The sequence below is a fragment of the Protopterus annectens genome, chromosome 1.part2 (genome assembly GCF_019279795.1).
Source record: "Protopterus annectens isolate FY-2018-M chromosome 1.part2, PAN1.0, whole genome shotgun sequence".
NCBI classification, from domain to species: domain Eukaryota; kingdom Metazoa; phylum Chordata; order Ceratodontiformes; family Protopteridae; genus Protopterus; species Protopterus annectens.
The window spans coordinates 495,711,058-495,732,262 of record NC_056727.1 but is presented as its reverse complement, the minus strand read 5'-3'; the positions used below and the strand labels follow the sequence as shown (position 1 = coordinate 495,732,262).

The following is a 21,205-nucleotide window of genomic DNA, read 5'->3' as shown; positions in this document are numbered from 1 at the left end:
ACGTAGATAGCAATACTTAAAACTGTAATTAATGTTCTAAAGACTGATTACCTTTCCTTGATGGACACAGTATTTATAAAGCACACTCATTTCTGGACGTATAATGTCTCCAGCTATTACCTACTTCACAGAACTAGGGTCCAGTTCTTGGCATATAATGTCTCCTACAATTACTGACTCCACAGCACTAGGGCCCAGTTCTGGGCATGTAATATCTCCTGTGATTACCTACTTCACAGCACTAGGGATCTCACAGCCTCCTGTACAGATTATAACACTTCGAGAAGGTAACTTTATGACCATGTTAATGACTGGTGAAAGGACAATATTCTTAAACTAAACACAAAACTGTAGTACAGCTTATTTTGATAAACAAAACATTTCCATATCATATTATATAGGAGACACACTCCTGCAATCAGACATTGTTGTAAGGGATCTAAATACTGTTGTCGATAATGTCTTATCTTTTCGCCATCTATCACCCTAGTAGTTCAGATTGCCTTCTATATGGCTCATCTAATTTTCAGAGACATCTTTTCTAGATTCAAAAAAGTCTTAATTCTCCTTTACTTAACTGATATAAGATCCATCATTGAATATAATACCACTTTGTTTTGTTTTTTCTTTTTTCTTTAGTAAGCAAAATCACTATATGACAAGGTAACTCAGGTGACATTCAGCCTCCGTACATCAACATATAAATAAAAACAAGAAGCAGTTAAACAACACTTAATAAATCATAAAATACAATCTCATCATACACGCAACTATAACCATATATGCTGGACAGTATGAATTATAAACTTTATCATAAAACAGATTACAAACTTTTAGTTCAATATCCCAAATACAAATAACCCCCAAAGAGAGAAAGTAATATCAATCCTTAGAATAACAGAGGACATTTTATTATATAACAACTGTGGTCTTTCCAAACAGTATAAAAACTGAACTAATAATCGTGTCATTGCTCCATGTCTAACATAGAACTGAACCATGACCACAGTTTATAATCAAGTATATAAATATTGAACCATGACCTCAGTTTATAATCAAGTATATAAATATTGAACCATGACCACAGTTTATAATCAAGTATATAAATATTGAACCATGACCATAGTTTATAAGTAAGTACATAAATACTGAATCACAACCACAGTTTATAAGTAAGTATATAAATGCTGAACCACAATCACAGTTTATAAGTATATAAATGCTGAACCACAACCACAGTTTATAAGTAAGTATATAAATACTGAACTATGACCACAGTTTATAAGTAAGTATATAAATACTGAGCCATGACCACAGTTTATAAGTATATAAATACTGACCCACAACCACAGTTTATAAGTATATAAATACTGAACCATAACCACAGTTTATAAATAAGTATATAAATACTGAACCATGACCACAGTTTATAAATAAGTATATAAATACTGAACCACAACCACAGTTTCTAAATAAGTATATAAATACTGAACCACAACCACAGTTTATAAGTAAGCATATAAATACTGACCACAACCACAGTTTATAAGTAGATATATAAATACTGAACCATGACCACTGTTTATAACTAAATATATAAATATTGAACCATGACCACAGTTTATAAGTATATAAATACTGAACTATGACCACACTTTATAAGCAAGTATATAAATACTGAGCTGTGACCACTGTTTATAACTAAATATATAAATATTGAACCATGACCACAGTTTATAAATAAGTATATAAATACTGAACCATAACCACAGTTTATAAATAAGTATATAAATACTGAACCTCAACCACAGTTTATAAATAAGTATATAAATACTGAACCACAACCACAGTTTATAAGTATATGAATAGTGAACCACAACCACAGTTTATAAGTATATGAATAGTGAACCACAACCACAGTTTATAAGTAAGCATATAAATACTGACCACAACCACAGTTTATAAGTAGATATATAAATACTGAACCATGACCACTGTTTATAACTAAATATATAAATATTGAACCATGACCACAGTTTATAAGCAAGTATATGACTCAGTTTGTTCCAGTCAGAGGGAATAACTTTCCAACTATTAAAGATAATGGAAAGTATGATTGAAATTTTGCTTCTGATCCAGTAAAATGTAACCTGAGTAATCCTAAAACCCCTTTGTTTAATCCCAAGTAACTAGTATCTAACATTTTCCATCATGGAAGGGTGAATCTTATAGTAAAATAAATATACTGCATAAATCATAACCAAATCTGGGTTAGACATGGACATTCCCAGACCATGTGACAATAATTGGCAGCCTTTGGTGAACATCTCCAACAAGCCTTACTTTTGGATTATGCTCCTTTTGCTCAAACTTCTAGGGATCGTGCCACGTATATGCTAATGTAACCACTGTAAATTGCACAAAATCTAAGATTCCATAGAAGGTGACTAACAAAGACTAGCCTGCCATTCTGTCTCAGTGATTTGACAGTTGAGCATATTTCCCTGTTGTCTTATATATACATCTCGAAGAGGTGCATTGTCTCTCACCAATAAGTCACGTATAGGACTTACCTTGATATGTTGCTCAGTATCCCAATACCATGACTGACATAGCTTACCAGGCATTCTAATTATCTGTTATTTTTTTATGGTCTTAAAAAACTTTCAGACTGCATGTTGCAATTGCAAATATTACCACTAAGATACCTTCAGGTGAGGAAACCTTTCCTTTAACTAATTAAATGAACACATCTGTTTATGTATTGTATCCCATATATCCTTTACGTGTATAATTGCCACAGTTATCCCTATCTCCCAGTATAAACTCCTTCCCCCTATTTTATCTAGTAGAGGTCCCCAGATTCTTGATTCTAATGTAAGCGACTGGATATTCCCTCCTACCCACTCACAGCCCCCATGCTTTGTGCTCCATCCAAAGATCAATTCCTCCCAAATCCCACATTTTGTTTTGAACAGATGCTGTTTAAGTTGTTTTGCCTGTATTCATGACATCAATGTTCCATCAAACTGGTTGAGGCAGTGTGCAGGCTGTCATAAACATATCCCTTATAAAACCTATGAAGCAATGTTTAAATGAAGGAAAACACAAATATTCTTTACTCTCTGTGACTAAAAGTTTACTCCTACATATCCTAGAGGCAACCTTTTGCCATAAAAATGAGGCTACTATACTCTGAATTTAGTCAAGGCGAATGGAAAATGTGGCCTGAGGCAGATACCTCAATATGAAGACAGCCTTTGGGAAGATTGTGGTTTTCACAGTTATTACTCTGCTCAGGAATGGAATAAACTGTTTACACCAAGCTGATATTTTAGCTCCTACTTGATGTATAACCAGAGTAATATTAAGATTAATCAATTTCTGTTGATGACTTGACATTTTAATTCCAAGGTAAATTGCTTCCCCAACTACAGGAATAGGGAAACCGGTCACATAACTTAGTATGTTACTTGTTCATTGATTAAGAAGTAAGATCTGAGATTTTTTTCCTATTAAGCGTAAGCCCTGACATGCCAGCAAATTGTTCAAGAGTTGATAGCACTGAACCAATAGTTTCACCTGGGTTTGATAATCAGGTCAGACAGTCATCTGCAAATGAGCAAGAGACCTTGAAATGTTAGTTAAAAGCAATCAGAGGCTTGGGGGCCACTTTTGCATAAAACAAAATCCACTTTAAGGGCCACTAAAATAAATATCAGTGGGAAAAGTGGACACCTTTGATGAATAATACTATATAGGGTAAGTCTCCCTGTTTGAAGATTATTGGAAAAATTGCAACCAGTGAGTTATTGCACAGGACCTTTCAGAATTTAATAAACCTTATTAGATTGCCAATAGTGTGCATTCTTGCACAAAGAAAAGACCACTGGACAGAGTCAAGTACTTTTTAAACCTTTCAGCAGTGCCACCAAAATGACACTTGCATATAAGGCCCAAGTCTGTGTGTTAAGCCATAACCTAATCAAATATTGACTGCCTTTCCTTCCTTTTATAAAGCCTTGATGATTAAGAGGAATTACCTGCAAGATAACTTTCTAGTTGACTAGCTGGAATTTTCACAAATATCTTAACTTCCATCTGGAGAAGTGAGATGGGCCTATAATTTGTTGTAAGATATGGGACTTTGTTAGGTTTAGGTAACAGTATAACCTTAGGCAGTATGTATCTGGAGTGGAAGGCTCCTTGATGAATTACTACTTTCACTACGAGTAACACAGGGCAGCATCCTTGCCACCTTCAAGGTAAACCTAGATAATTAGATGGGTAGCCTCAAATTCACCTCCATTCAAGCTTGTATTACCTTCATTTAAGGCTTATGGATGCTTTTTTTGAAAATATCCCATAAATGTCACTTCAAAAGATGACCATAATAACAAAAGTTCATTTGCTGGCCCTATGGATTATTAGTGCAGTCCTGAACTGTACTTGGTATACCAAAAATACAATTAATGTTATTTACATCCAGGGCTACTGGTGATTTAGATTAATAGGTAAGCAGTAGACCATTAGTCTGCAGACAATTATAAGCTTGGCCAAAAAAAGTCTATTCAAAACTTCCCTCTAGCCTCAAGAAGGGAAAGACAAGAGAGAGCAGGAGAAAATATGCTGCAGTCCATCCAATTTTCTAGGTTTACCATGAAGGTGACAAGGGCGCTACTCTCCTTGGCAGGTAGTGGACGTTTGTTTCAGAGCTGAGAGATACTTTAGGATGTGAATCTATCACACTGTGTCTTATTTATCTGCTGACAAAGGTTTTGTTCCTTTAACTAACTATTTAATATACCATTAGTTCTGGAAAGGAATAAGAGATCAAAAGGGTTGGATCTTTTGGGTCTATATTATGTGATCGAAGAATCTCTTCTTCTAACACATAATAATCGACACGCATACAGCGAATGCTGTAAACCACAAAAGGCCACGTCCTCAAATTTTTTCCTCAGGAAAAAATCCATGTGGTTGTAAAATAAAAAACAAACTTTAAAATGATAATTAAGTAGGGGGGCTGTGCCACCCCCCCTTACTAAATATACCAACTCCGAGATTACTCTACATTGAAGAAAAGGTCAATTCCCAATAACAGCCAACTGAATTCTTTCCCGAGGAAAAAATTTGTGGATGTGGCCATTCACGGTTTACAGCATTTAGTGTATATGTGTCGATTATTAAGTATTGGAAGAACAGATTCTTCAATCACACAATATAGACCCAGACCTTTAATAGCATGAAAGGCTAGACATAGATCTTCATGGATGTGTCTGCAAAAGACTGAGTACAGAGAGAAGGTTACCATTCCATTCTCTCCTAATTGATTTTTGAGGCCACTGATCTTTTTAGTTATGAATCTCTGACATCTCTCAAGTTGTGTGATAATGTTTAGATAAATACATACCAAAAGGTGTATTGTATTCAATAACAGTTCTGATAAGATATGAGTAAAGGGAAATTAAGACTTCTTTGGATCTAGTAGAGATGCCTTTGGAAATTAGATTAGCTAAATAAAAGGCTTTCTGAACTATGGAGACATGATGGTCAAATGATAAGGAATTATTAACAAGAGTACCCAGATCCTTGCAAAAGTGTCTGATTGAAGGGGTGCACCTCCTATAAGATAGGCAAAACAGTTTTCTTTAATAAAATGAACTATGCTACATCTTTTTACATGTAATTTGAAACCATTGTCCTTCAATAAGTTTCTAATATGGTCTAAGCCATACTGGAGCAACTATGAGTCAGTTGAAGATTGAATAACAATACCCAATTTACAGTCATCTGCAAACTTACTTAACCATAGGCCAGAAGTGCTGGCCTGAAGCTCTGACAAACATATGCCAAATAGGAGAGGGTCCAAAACTGAGCCCTGTGTTATACCACTGGTAACTGTTTTGCTTTCAAAAGTGGCACCTGCTACTCTAACCACATGGGTTCAGTAAGACAGCCAGTTAACTATCCATCGCACAACATAAGTATTTATATTCAGATTTACATGTCTATCATTAATGCCTGCATGGGGAATAGTATCAAAGGCCATGGCCACATCTAGATATGTTGTATATACTGCATCACCACTATTTGCTGCTTCAGTTACTTTTTTTCAAAGAAATTAATGAGGTTAAAGAGGCAGGACTTTCCTCTGATAAAGCCAGATTAATAAGGGTCCAGGGTTAAGAGATTTTCAATGTTAAGATTAATAAAGTCTGAGATAATGCACTCCATAGCTTTAAATATGAGGCTAGTGAGACTAATGGGTCTACAGTTACCAGGGACTGTGGCTGGACCACCTTTGTGTAATGACATTACAATGGCTGTTCTCCAGGCTTCAGGAACGCGACCAGTGGACAGGCCTTGATTAAAGAGATTAAGTAGGGATTCAGAAAGGCCATATTTGGCACTGATAAACAGGCAACCTGATATGTTGTCAGGGCCCATGGACGAAGTATTTTCAGAATGTGCTTAAAACTCTACATGTAGTCTTTTTTCCTATCTAGCACTTATTTTGAGGCAATCAGTGCTTTCCCCAGCTTCAGGTGTGTGAGCATGTGGCCTAGTTTAAGAGACCATGAACTATTATCCATTTAGGTGAGGCTATATAAAGCCTTAGGATTTTTTTTTATATATATAATTTGAGTTTTGTTCTATATTGTAAGCTATTTTATATGTCTTTTTACATGTTTTATTTGAGTTGTTGTAATTTCCTTTTTAAATGTATTAAAGTGCTAGGGATTAAGCCCTAATATGAATAAATGGTAAATGATAATGTTATAGTGTTGAACTACTTAATAACAGCAAAGGTACTATATAAATATCAAAAACTGTGCAAATGAATATCAGTTAAACATGTCCCTCTAGAAGATAGTTAGAGCAGGGCGACCTTCTGATATTTGGAATACTGTAAAATGCATTTGTTATGGGTGCACATTTTTATGAGACAGACTTCTCCTCAAGGACATCGAGTTGAAGCATATCTTATTTGTGATTGGAACAAAATGAAACTTTATTAGAAATACAAATGTGACTAGGTGAAATAAAAGGCAGGAAATGTAAAAGTACATTTTCTAGGAGTTTTTTCAACAGTTATATCAGATAACCCCTCACTTGCAACCAACGATGTAGTTGTTGTCCCACTGTAGAAATTCTGACTAAAGCTGGGACTTTTCTCTATAACTTATCCAAGGTTGCAGTGTTGCCACCAAAAAATAATATATTTTTGTGTGTAGTACTCTTCTGTACTATTGACTGATGCAGGGACGTCCTCCAACAACTTATCCATGGTTGCAGTGACATCACCAGAATATGTCTGTGTATAGCATTCTGTTGTACTGATGACTGATGCAGGGAAGTGTCTCAATAACTTATCCATGTTTTTTGCAGTGACGTCACCAGACTACAACACACTTGCATGTGTAATACTCTCTTGTCCTGTTAACTGCTGCAGGGACTTTTCTCTACAACTGATCCATGGTTGTAGTGACATCACCACAATACAACATATTTGTATGTGTAGCATTCTGTTCTGCTGATGACTGAAGAAGGGATTTTTCTCAACAACTTATCTATGATTACAATGTAGTAACAAAATACAGCATATTTGCATGTGTAATACGTCTTTGTGCTGAAATGAAGGAAATTGTCATCTGCATGCTTACTCTGCAAATAAAGGTTAAAATGCACAAAACTTCTAATCAGGCCCTTTTACATGATTTTATTTGGTGGCATTTTTTTTCAGTGAAATGGTTAGGAAACTTTTAGCATCAGCTGACTACAATGCCCTTTTTATTAAAGTTATATCCTACATTGTCTCGGCATAACATGGGTAACACTACATAAACATATAGGAAACAATCTGTCAGCTATTCTCTTAAAAACATTCCTTTTGTTTCTTATGGAATCTAATACAGGCAAAGTAAGCTATAGCGTTGTGAGCAACTAACATTTGGGTAGGGGCCTCAGTGCACTAGCAAAAGGCTTCTCATGAAAATATTGTACTGAACTCATACTCAAAAAGGTGACTTTTACACTCCATACCTCTGCCTTGTAGATTAAGTTCTAGGTTTTTTAATATGCCACTAATAAAAAGTATATTAGTTAATTAATTCCCCACTTTCTCCAAAAATCAAAAGGATACTTTTTAAAGATTAATCTTTTTTCTGTTTTGTTTCATATATTTTTTTGCTTTCCCCATTGAGATTAACAACCTCAGCAACAAAATGACTCCGAAAAAGGATATGTAAATGTTAAAAGGAATCATTACATTCCCAAAAAACATGCCAAATATTACTAACACAGTGATGTGCATTAAACATCAACACACCCTCCATGGATATCTGATGACAGCATTCTTACCTGAGATGTTCCACATGGGGAGTCTGAGACCATTCCTAAGCTGCACGTCTTTGACTTTGTTTAAAATTTTGGGAACGTTGGTCTGGATGGTTGATGAGGTCAGCTTGTCTATATGGTCGTTCATTGTCTCTTCGTCTCCTCTATTCCCACTGTGCAACTGCTCCTGCTTTCCTCCTCAAACTATGAGAAAATATTATGTTAGTTCCCAAGTGATCTCTTTTGACAGAGTTATACAAGGTTCTGAAGCAACCAGACCTTTTTATCTGTACTGTAGCACTGCTGCATCTCCTGATTTCTTTCACTTCTGTAAGTTTCCAGTTGAATGCCCTATAAAACAAGGCACTACTTCCTATTATCAGTAGTGGTTTCTATCTCTACAAACAAGGATGTATGTAACCATCCTAAAACCAGGCTGCATTTTGTTATTACCTTTAATAATGACGTTTATCCTAACTGTTCTTAAGTCATGCCTCAGTAATTGTCAAGGCATCAAAATATCATACAGAGACAGCCTCCTTTATAAAGACAGCTGTTGTGAAAACTGGATGCATGCTAGTCTACTGCAAGTAAATTTCAATAAATGGTGTGAGATAAACATAGGTCTATGTTATAAGAAACACTAGGGAGTATTTTTAGAACTGTTGCATAATAAAGAGCAGCCAGTTTCTTAACACATTATCTATGTAATTGTGATGTTGCAGAAAGAAATAGTTGGCATTAGAAATAATAATTCAACATGTCTTGCTTCTTTGGTTCTGTCCATAAATTATCCTAGCAAAATGCACACCATTGACTCTCCTTCCTTGGATTCCAAATTCTTTCTCAAGTGGGATCCATAGGCAAGCACTTTACAGCTCTGCAGCTTTAAATTTCAAGTATCATGTAGTAAGATCCATGTGGTCCATAGTTACTTAGGAAATGGGGTTTGCATATCACCAGTAGTCATCAAAATAAAGCGCTCTTTAAATTAGGTGAGCCATGTCATGGGAACTAGTGGCATTAAACAGGCTTAGCGGACTAGTCATGCCATCAAAGTGTGTGGCTTTAGAGAAGTAAGCATCACAAAAAGCATACGTGAGCATGTATCAGACTATAAGAACTCACACACACTAAGGAGTACGTCATCAGTCCTGTCACACACACCATGGAGCACCTCATCAGTGCTGTCACACACACACCATGGAGCACCTCATCAGTGCTGTCATACAAATCATGGAGCACCTCATCAGTACTGTCACACACACCATGGAGCACCTCATCAGTGCTGTCAACCACACCATGGAGCACCTCATCAGTGCTGTCACACACATCATGGAGCACCTCATCAGTGCTGTCACACACACCATGGAGCACCTCATCAGTGCTGTCACATACACCACAGAGCACCTCAGCAGTGCTGTCACACACACCACAGAGCACCTCATCAGTGCTATCATACACACCATGGAGCACCTTATCAGTCCTGTCACACCATATATATATATATACAATCAATAACTCCCAGAAATAGGCAATGTTATAGGATGCCCAGAAAGTTGTAGCTGTCTCCTCTGTAGTCTTAGGGAACTATATATATATATATATATATATATATATATATATATATATATATATATATATATATATATTCTCTTTCACACATTGTAGCATAAAATGAAAGAATCAATGTAGGATACACAGGGCTAATGACTGAAAAATTCTCTGTGACCTCTGTAAGACACTGAAAACTCCCTGAAGCTAGGATAGCATATACCTTACTACCCACTGGAATGGGCTATCCACACATCTCCATTGCCTTTGCTTGTAGATGACACAAATTTGGTAAGCTCCCATATCCACTTGAAAGTGGTCTATAATCTGCTGGTCAGCCAAATGATGATACATTAAGCATTGTCAGTACCATCTGCATTGGCATGGATGACTACAGCATGCTACTAGTTCTGAGAGAAGCCACTTAAATGTGATGCTGTGCTATTGCTGCTGCTATCACATATATTCTAATGACCTGTATTGGGTCTACCTGATATTATCAAATTCTCACTTACCAAAAATTACATTCATGAGACAACTTCGCTGAAAACTTATTTTAACGAACACTCGGATCACTGAAGCTGTACTTCAGGAAACTAACATCTTGGCCACCATGGTGAACTTTGCCCTTTTCCCCACTACAGTGAGATCTTGGAGTTGCTATATTTAGTTAGGGGGGGTGGGGAGTGAAGTGCCCCACTTGAGTGGATTTGATTTGTTAATTTTTTTTCATGATGGCCAAGGGGTTAGTTTCCCAGAGTACAACTTTGGTGATCTTGGTGTTTGTTAAAATACGTTTTCAGTGAAGTTATCATGTGAATGTAATTTTCAGGTAAGTGAGAATTCAATAATATGAAGTAGACCCCCTGTATCATGGCAATTCCTGGTGTACAAAATAGGTGAGTGTTGAGGTACAGCGTACCTACTTTATATGTATCTGAATCACTCCACCATTTTTGATGATGTCATTTGCATATTCAGTGCCTCCATTTACATATGGAACCTCATTTCAATATCATCATGCAGGTATTTGCATAATGTGCATATTACTGTGCTATTTTCCCCTAACTCAACTGTGCTACTTGTGTCTCTGAATCATCTTCTCCGTATGCATCTGTGATGACCCTCTCTGGGCCAGTGATCAAGGAGCCTCAATCCTCACCAGACACATTTGGGGTACATTCACTTTCAGTGAAACAGTTGCACACAATATTTCCAGATGCAGCTCTCTGCACCAAGTACAATTTCCCTTAAGAGCACATAGGGAATGCAGTCAGCCTGGGGTCTAGATTTTTTATATCTGTCTCCCTCCAGCACCCCACTAGCACAGCTACAGTGTTAAGTCCTCAGCTGTGTGTCCAAGCCAAGTCCTCCAGCACCCTCTCTGTGAAACCAGTGCTTCGTGTCTCTGCTCCAAGTAGCTGACACACACACACACACACACACACACACACACACACGCACACACACACACACACACACACACACACACACGCACACGCACACACACGTCTTGGCACACACACACTCAGACATACATACACACACAGACACATGCACACGCATACAGACACACACACACATATTGTGAGATTTGATTTTTTCACACACACACACACACACACACACACACACACACACACACACCTGGGAAAAGCTGGCATAGATTCACCTCCTGTGCCCCCTACTGCCCAGAGTATAACATAGTTATCACTGCCACCAGACACTCCACAATCAGCTACTCTAAGGCCCTTAACAAAGGGTACCAAATTATACAATGTAATATTAATACTAATACAAATAATAGTAACTGACCAAGACAGCTAGGCCTTCAGGAGTGGCCCACACAGTGTCACCAAATAAATATAAACAGTCTCAAAGGTAAAATGCTTTCTAAAAGGACCAGCCACAATAAATGTTTTAACTATATGCAATAATAAATAACAAAAGAACATGAAAATACTGAATATATATTTACAGTAAACCACAGAGTTCAAATTACTGGAAATATTGAAAATAACATTGATGGACAGACTCATACGATTAAAAAAAACAATATCTAAACTAAGCTTCACTATACTTTCCTGACTGAATCTAGGAAAATTACTATTTCCTGCTTACTTAATAGAGCAAGGCAGATGATGCGGTGAATGGTCCTTCTTGTTGTCAGGCCCAAGACAGAATATGCATTACTGACAATACTCAATACTGACAGATTTCTCTTTGTAATATCTAAAATTTACAAGATGGCTGGTAGAATGACCTCATCTGGTCACCTAATTCTAGGTTCTCACACTATCCCCAATTGAAGCTTGAGACACGATCTTAGCATAGATGTGATAAGATGCATATCTAAAGTTTTGCTAATGTTTATGGCAGTGCTTGGCACTTCCCCTCTTTTTACTGGCTTCTTTCCAGACATGCTGTCTCTGGTCCTGTTCAGAGGTGTGAGTTAAGCACTTCCATGGCCCAACAGGTGGTCCAATTAGCAATATTTTTCTTAAAGTAAGAAGTAAGCTAGTTGTTTAGCCCCTTCCCTTCCAATGTCCTTTGCTAACATATATACATACAGTCTCACATGTATATTTCTTCTCTTTCCAGCAGAACTCACTGATGGTAATTTTTTTTAACACTAGTAACTTTATAAATACATTTTGATTTTCAAATGCCATACAGTTATAACACATTCGTAACATAAGCATGTGTACAAATCAGTTTGATATTTAAATAACATACAGTTGTAATACATTTGCAACACAAACATCTTGTATAAATCAGTTTGATATTCAAAGGACATATAATTCTTTATTGAACTCCAGCTGGCTATGCAGGCACTAACCCATATCATCACAGCTTCACTGCTTTTTCAAGTTATTTTTGTAGAGTGCAATGTGCTGACTAGAATATATTGATACAGTACCTGCCTGGATGGTTTGATGTAAATGCAGAATTTCTTTCTGCATAGATGTTATTTTTCAACTTCCCATTTCCAGATAAATGCACGTGTTGCAATGAGGTTATGAAATACAGAAGACTGCATTTAATGTGTACTCTTTGTAATGAGGTAGCGTTTTGTGAAGGAATAAAATGGGAGACAGTGGTCATTATGAATACATGCTTGCAACAATGGGATGCGAGAGTATTTGAGTTAACAGCAAAAATACTTAGAAGTAGTAAGTATCAAACCAGATTTTCTTCAGATTTAATTAACAGGCATTTTCTGCATCTGTGTTTATTTTCTTCTCCCTATTTGTTGATGACTATATGTATGTTGCAAATATGTTAGTAAATAACAAGAAACAACATTTGCCATGTGACTAGTGGCAGGCAGAATATCTTCTGTATGAACTGAGATCAAAAGGATTGCAAATTGGTACTTTCTCTTTGAATTGAATACAAAAGGTGGTGCTCTTAACATCAGTGACAACCATCAGGAGCCTTGCTGCAGGTTAACCTCGCTGAACTGCATCTGCAGCTGGTGAAATTGCAGATGTAGGACAATATTAACAAGTTCCAGATTCTGACCATGATTCCATGTACTGTGACTCCTGTGCTGAGGGCAGTACTAACAAATCCATGGTCTTGAGCATGATTCCATGTACTGCACCTCCTGTGGTGAAGGCAGTGTAATAAAATCCCCGATCCTGATCATTATTCCATGTACTGTGCTTCCTGTGCTGAGGGCAGTATTAACAAGTCCCAGATCCTGAGCATGATTCCATGTACTGCACCTCCTTTGCTGAGGAAGTATTAACAACTTCCTCATCCTGAGCATGATTCCGTGTACTGCACCACCAATGCTTAGGGTAGTATTAACAAGTCCCAGATCCAGAGCATGATTCCACGTACTGCACATCATGTACTGAGGGCAGTATTAACAAGTCCCACATCCTGAGCATGATTCCATGTCCTGTGCCTCCTTTACTGAGGAAGTATTAACAACTTCTTGATCCTGAGCATGATTCCATGTACTGCACATCCTGTACTGAGGGCAGTATTAACAAGTCCCAGATCCTGAGCATGATTCCATGTACTGCACCTCCAGTGCTTAGGGCAGTATTAACAAGTCCTAGATCCTGAGCATGATTCCATGTACTGCGCCTCCTTTGCTGAGGAAGTATTAACAACTTCCTCATCCTGAGCATGATTCCATGTACTGCACCTCCAGTGCTTAGGGCAGTATTAACAAGTCCCACATCCTGAGCATGATTCCACGTACTGCACATCCTGTACTGAGGGCAGTATTAAGAAGTCTCTGATCCTGAGCATGATTTCATGTACTGTGCCTCCTTTGCTGAGGACAGTATTAACAAGTCCCTGGTCCTGATTCTATGTACTGCACTTCCTGTGGTAAAGCAGTCTGTTCTTCAGCATGCACAATCAGCACAGATATAATGTTGGAAGATACCACTGCACTCTAGTTTTTCATTGTAGTTAGCTGCCATGTACAAAAATCACACACTAACCCTTTGTAGCAGATCTCGTTGTTCCTTAGTAAATTGAAGGATAACATCACATTATAAAACAATGACTTTTCTGTAGCCTAACTGGTACAGCACAGGTGTAGTGGATGCAGAAGGCTGTACTAGTGGGGAGAAAATGTGCCTGTGTGACTGTTTTACTGCTTACCAAAAGCCCCCTGAAATCTCAAGCTCCTGCAGCTATTGTTATACAGCTGAAACTAGAGCTACAACCAGAAAACAGCAAAATCTACATGAGACATACAGGTACAAAGTAAACAAATCACAAGTCTCCTAAAGCTTTGTTTCACTTAGCTCTTGAAATCTGAAAAAGAAACAAGAAACCATCTTAATTCTGTGTAGCAAACTACTTCTGAAGAAACATGTTACAATGATATTAAGACAGTTATATTACATTGATTCCCTTTAATTCTATATATGTCTGTCTTTAACCAAACAATTAAGAAGAATCATATATTTCCATTTATCCCCTCAGCTACCCTTTTAAGTGCTCTCTTTCCTTACTGCAAAGGAGCCTTGTAAATGAATATAGATCAGCAAAACTGATACATCCTCTCCCTGAGTTCTATAAAACTGTGAAAATGACATTGACAAATTCAGGAAATATTTTATATAATGATTTTCTATAACAGAAACTCCATGCATTAGTACTGTTCAGGCAAATAATAGATATAACATGTCGATGAAAGGTTCAGTATGTTCCAATATATACATATATGTATATATATATATATATATATATATATATATATATATATAAAATTAACCATGCAAGCCGAAAAAGACAAACAAACAATGTACTCTCCCTTTCTCTCACACACACACACACACACACACACACACACACACACACACACACACACACACACACACACACACAAGGTACAGGGTTTTGGAGAAATTGGCTTGGCTTAAAATGGCCCACAGGGGCAGCTAGCCTAATGCCTACTTGTGAATCTATGAGCACAAATACATACACAAACACTTACTGCCATCTTTATTTAATACTGAGTTACACAAGAGTTTAAGAAGATGCTTCTTTGCAGACCCATATCATAAATGGTCGCTGCATGATATGCCCTTATACCACATATTGCATTACATAGTCCCTGTGAAAATAATTTTGTTTTCTAAATAAAAAAGTGTGCATGACACACAAGGGCTTATGTCACACAGACAAATCATAGAAGGGTGACATGAAGCAAAGAATGTCTTCAACTGATTGACTAACCTGTGATGCACAATTCTGTCTTGTGTCTTGAAAATGCTGACTTCATATAAGGCAATAGTGGTATCCTTTCTGAAAAGTAGAAGTAGGAATAATTACAACAATAAAAAAGAGAAGAGGTTTCACAACAAGAATATAATTTCACAGTTTAAAAGTTCTTCCATGACTACTGCCAAAACACAAGACACATGGCCTCAGCAATATTTGCTCTCTTTCTTTACATGTCCTGAGACCTTATGATTCAACTATTAATGCACTGTTAATATGTAGTGCACACTGTAATGCACTATTAATGTGTACCACACACTGTAAATGCACTGCTAACACACAGTGCACTCTGTAATGTGCTGTGTTGATGTGCACCATACACTGTAGATGCATTGTTAATGTGTACCACACCCTGTAAATGCATTGTTATGTTAATGTGTACCACATACTGTAATGCACTGCTAATGCATACTGCATGGAGTAAATGCATTGTTAATGTGTAGTGCACACTGTATTGCACTGCTAATGTGTACCACACCCTGTAAATGCATTGTTATGTTAATGTGTACCACATACTGTAATACACTATTAATGCATACTGAATGGAGTAAATGCATTGTTAATGTGTGGTAGACAGTGTAAATTCACTGCTACTGGGTAGTATGCACTATAAATGCACATTTAATATGTAGTACACACACTGTAATGTGCTGCTAATGCATAGTGCACACTGTAAATTCTTTGCTACTGTTTAGTATGCACTGTTATGTCTTATGATACACATGCTGTTAATACATGGTAAAAGTACAGTCAACTGTGACAAACCAAATGCAGGGAAAGGGACAGTTTATCAAAATCAGGGACAAAAATAGGCATTTCTTTCCAAGATCACCATACCCAGAGTATTTTTCACTTTTTTTCAGATGTAATGTGCTTGAAGTTGATGACGTCAATTAGTGGGGCATGGTGAATGTGACTTGTACTCACAGCAAGGAAGAAAGATTGTATTCACAGGTACAAGTACAGGAGTGTGAATGCAATTTTAATTATTTATTTAACATTTGTTTACTGGGAAAGTCTGACTTGGAACAAGCTAATTTTCAGTAGAGGCCCAGAGAGAAATGTCTTTGTATGATTTTCAGTTTTCATGAAGCAAGCAGAATAAAATGGCACTCAACACAATCATGTCTAATAATTGTTTTTGAGGAGCTGTAAAAAGTCCCAGACAGACCCCATGCAGCTGCCTTCAGCTCCATTCCCCTTCCCTAATATAATATACTCTGAAGTCACTGCATCTTGGGGAAAGGAGAATTTCCCACATACAGTGCAACTTTGGTTGTCTTTCAATAGTTTTTTTTTTTTTTTTTTTTATATAGTTGTCATTTGACCTGCTCCCTTTGCACACCTGTCCTCCAAACTAGTGTCCTGCTCTCAAAAGAAGGAAATTTCTTCACTAACATATTAATGAAACAGCAGTATAAAGAACAGCAGTTTGAGCCAAGGCATAAGCAACAACTGAAACAACCGCAGAGGTTCCTCACAAAAAGAATGCATGGTGTAAAAAACATGTCCTACATAGACCACCTTAAAACCTTCTCCTTGTACTCTGTCTCCTACAGACTGCTGAGGGGGTGATCTATGTCTGGTTTTCAATGCAGCCTCTGATCCAGCCCTTATGGACCTGTTTCACATCCATAAAACAGACATCATCAGAAACACCAGATCTAGGGACTTTGAACCACGTCTGCAACATAAATAAGACATGCTGGAAGGACAGGTATATGGTTCTGAGACTACCCCTTCTCTGGTACATCTCTGGCAAGCTTCCCATCCTTGTGAAGCAAGGTGAAAATGCTGTGCAGTAATGAGACTCAGTGTAGGGGAGTGTTTTACATAATGGTGGATATCCTGTGGGATAATGAGAGTCAGGGCAAGGGAGGGTTTTATATCATGCTGAAAATGCCATAGGGTAATAAAAGTCAGGGCAGGGGGGTTTACATCATGGTGGAAATGCCGGGGATAATGAGAGACAGGGCAGGGAAGGGTTTTACATCATGGTGGAAATGCTGTGGGGTAATGAGAGTCAGGACAGTGTATGGTTTTACATCACGGTGGAAATGCCATGGGGTAATGAGAGACAGGGCAGGGGAGGGTTTTACATCATGGTGGAATTGTCTTGGGATAATGAGAGTCAGGGCAGAGGAGGGTTTCCATCATGGTGGAAATGCTGTGGGATAATGAGAGTCAGGGCAGGGGAGGGTTTTACATCATGATGGAAAAGCTATGAGATAATGGCAGTTAGTTTAGGGGAGGGTGGAGAGAAGGAGATAAGAGGTGTTTATACTTAGGAGAGACTAAGGCTAGAGGCTGAGAAGCCTTTGTGTGATGTGGCCTGCTGTGTGGCAAGTACAGCTTGATTTGTCATGTTGTTTTTTTGTTTGTTCAGATCTGAAGGTGGGGAAGGAGGATTGTACCTCTGTTAGGTGGTTGAGGAGGGATTCCCATATTTTAGGAGCAAGGATGAAGAGTGAGTCATTGGTGTAGCATAGCATGGTTTGTGGTACTGGAGTGGAAGTTGTTTGAGAGAAGTATCTGAGGTTGTAGTTTGTGTGCTTAGTATAAAGTTTGGTTGCTAGTGATGGGAATGAGTTGGGTTGGAGAAGTCTGAAGATGGAAGAGCCTAGTAGCAGGTATACTCTGTGCTGCACTACTAGACATTTTACATTTTTGAGGGTGAGGCAGTAGCACTCATTAGAAGGTGAGTTAGTGATGATAAATTTTGTTTTGGATAGACAGTAGTGTGGAGGAGATTTTCTTAAAGGCTGGTCCTTTGATAGGCATTCCATATATTCACATTGGGCTAGAATGACTCCTTTGCCTATAGCTGACCTGGCTGGTCTGAATAGGTAAGGTTAGATTTTCCTAACCCAGAATTGATATAAGTTGACGTTTCCTCTCAGTTTTCCGATATTTGTATTGAATGCTAGTGACTGGTCTAACCACAAAGTAAGGTCTTTCAAAGAGTTTGTTGTTTTATTGCTTCTCCACAAAGGGTGATTATACTGAGTACATTTTTTGGGTGGAGCTTTTTGTTTTTGAAGGATTAAGTTTTAGTTTGTGGTTAATGAGCCAGGAATTGAAGGAGTTGAGTTCTTTTTGTAGTTGTGTTTTCACTGTAAACTGGTTGTTGCTGGACTTAAGGAGTACCATGACATCAGGGCACAGGAGCAGTTGTAGACCAGGAAGATCAGGAGGTAGTTTGTTAGTGAAAACAGAGGAGACAAGCTAGGATAAAACCATGGGGGTATGTCCATTGAAAGAGGTGTGAGCTAAGAGAAGGAAGAGCCTAATTTAACTGTAAAGAATCTGTTTCACAAGAAGTCTTGGAACCACGTAATGAATGTGTTGCTAATGTCACTGTTCTGAACAGAGAGAAGGAGAAGCTGGTGGTTAATAAGGTTAAAGGCTTTTGTGAGGTTACAGAATAGTACTACACATGTGTACACTGTTCTTGTAAAGTTACCTTTCTCCATATGCAACTGAAGCACTAGCATATGGGCAAATTATACTCACTGCATGTAACCTTGATTTGGCTTCGAGTCCAGCTACAGGAATGCAGTCTGTAGGGAAAAGACAACAGAAGCGGAATAATTTGAAGCAGAAGAGGAGAACAGTAATCAAATGTAAGAGGTGTTATAAGAGATATGGGAACACAGGTTGACAGCAACCACTCTTTTGACCACCACATTGCCACTGTGGTCAGAAAGTCCTTCTATGTGGCACATCTCATTACTAAGGGTTTTGCATCCAGGAAGAAAGAGGTCATTGCCTCCCTCTACTCTTCCCTCATTAGGCCAATCATCGAGAACAATGTCTCATTCCGCATGTACTTCACTAGACACCTGAAACAACTGGAGAGGCCTCAAAAGTACCTCACAAAGAGAATCCTAGGCCTTAAACACCTGTCCTATATGGACAGACTAAAAAAACTCTAGCTATTCTCTGTCTCATATCTCCTACTTAGAGGTGATCTCTGCTTGACTTACAAAGCCATGTCTGACCCAACTCTGTTAGAAATGCTACAGCCAAAGAAATCTCAATCCCTCCACACCACATACTCCATAGGTTCATAAGTTTATAGGTAGGTACTAGGCTATTGGCCCTGGGGGCTATATAAGCCTAGCCAAAAAAGTTCCCTGGCTTTTGCTACTCAAGAAAGTTATTTTCCTGTGCCCCTGTCTAGCAGAGCCACAGAAGTGATCCCTGGGGTGAATTTCCTATTTCCCATCCAATTGTCAAGATTTTTCTTAAAGAGGGCTAATGAGGAGCTTTGCTTGACATGAACTGGTAGTCTGTTCTAGAGCATGGGAAGTCTCTGGGACAGGAATCTATCCCTCCAGCATGTTCTGTTTATTGTGGTGGCAAGGTTTAGGTCCCTGGAGCATGTGACTTGGGAGGGATTGGGGTTTCTTTAAGTGTAGCATGTCCAACAGATCTGGGTTTGACAAGGCTTTGTATGGCAGGCAGAGGTTGCCTCTGAGTAGGTGAAAAGGCAATGGAGTAGAGCTGGAGTTTTTTTAGATGGTCTGTGTATGGCATCTGTTTGAGACCAGTAAGCCTCTTAGTGAGGTATTTCTGTGGCCTTTCTAGTAGTTGTAGATGTCTCGTAAGGTACATGCCAAATGAGGCATTGTACTCTATAATGGGTCTGATGAGGGATGAGTAGAGAGGAACAATGACCTCTTTTTTTCTGGAGGTGAACCCCTTTGTGATGAGGTGTGCCCCATAGAAGAATTTCCTGACTACTGTGGTGATGTGATTATCAAAGGAGAGACTGCTGTCCACCTGTATCCCAAAGTCTCTTATCACACTTTCAGTGTTTAGTAGGCTACTGTCTATGTGGTAGTTCATGGGTACAGTGTTTTTCCCAAAGGGGGTGACAATGCACTTTTTAGCATTAAGCTTGAGGCCATGACTTTGACATCAAGCATCAGTCTCAGTGAGGCCCCTTTGTAGAATGTCCACATCATTAGGCATTTCTATTATGGCACCTAGTTTGCAGTTGTTTGCAAACTTCATTAGCCAAAGACCTGTTGTATTAGCCTGAACTTCTGAGAAGTAGATAGGTTCATAGGTAGGGCATTTATAAGCCTAGCCAGAGTGTGTTGGCTTTCGCCACCCCATTGATTAATTAACTGAGCCTCTGTCAAGCAGAGCCAATGAAGTGATCCCAGGGGTGTATTTTCTGTTACCCATCCACTCGTCAAGGCTTCTCTTGAAGAGTGTTAGTGAGGGGCTGTGCCTAGTGTAATAAGGAATTTTGTTCCAAAGCATGGGGAGACTCTGTGACAGGAATCTATCCCTCTAGCATGTTCTATTTATTGTTGTGGCAAGGTTTAGCTCACTAGAGCGCGTGGCTCGCAGTGACTTGGATTTCTTTAGGTGGAGCATGTCCATCAATTCTGAGTTGGACATGGCTTTGTAAGTCATGCAGAGATCACCTCTGAGTAAGTGATATGCCACTGAGTACAGCCAGAGTTTTTTCAGTCGGGCTGCATAGGACAAATGTTTGAGGCCAGTAATCCTCTTGGTGAGGTACTTTTGTGGTCTTTCA

At 38.3% G+C, this 21,205-nt stretch overlaps 1 long non-coding RNA gene across 2 annotated transcripts in view; it reads right to left on the bottom strand.

The window, feature by feature from the left end:
* Nucleotides 1-21,205, bottom strand: part of LOC122789768 — a 78,910-nt gene that overhangs the window by 38,756 nt on the left and 18,949 nt on the right. For both annotated transcript variants that reach the window (XR_006362879.1, XR_006362881.1), the window contains exons 2-3: nucleotides 15,607-15,675; nucleotides 8,365-8,544 (exon numbers count right to left, since the gene is read on the bottom strand). This is a non-coding gene — a long non-coding RNA (uncharacterized LOC122789768). The remainder of the gene's footprint in view (nucleotides 1-8,364; nucleotides 8,545-15,606; nucleotides 15,676-21,205) is intronic.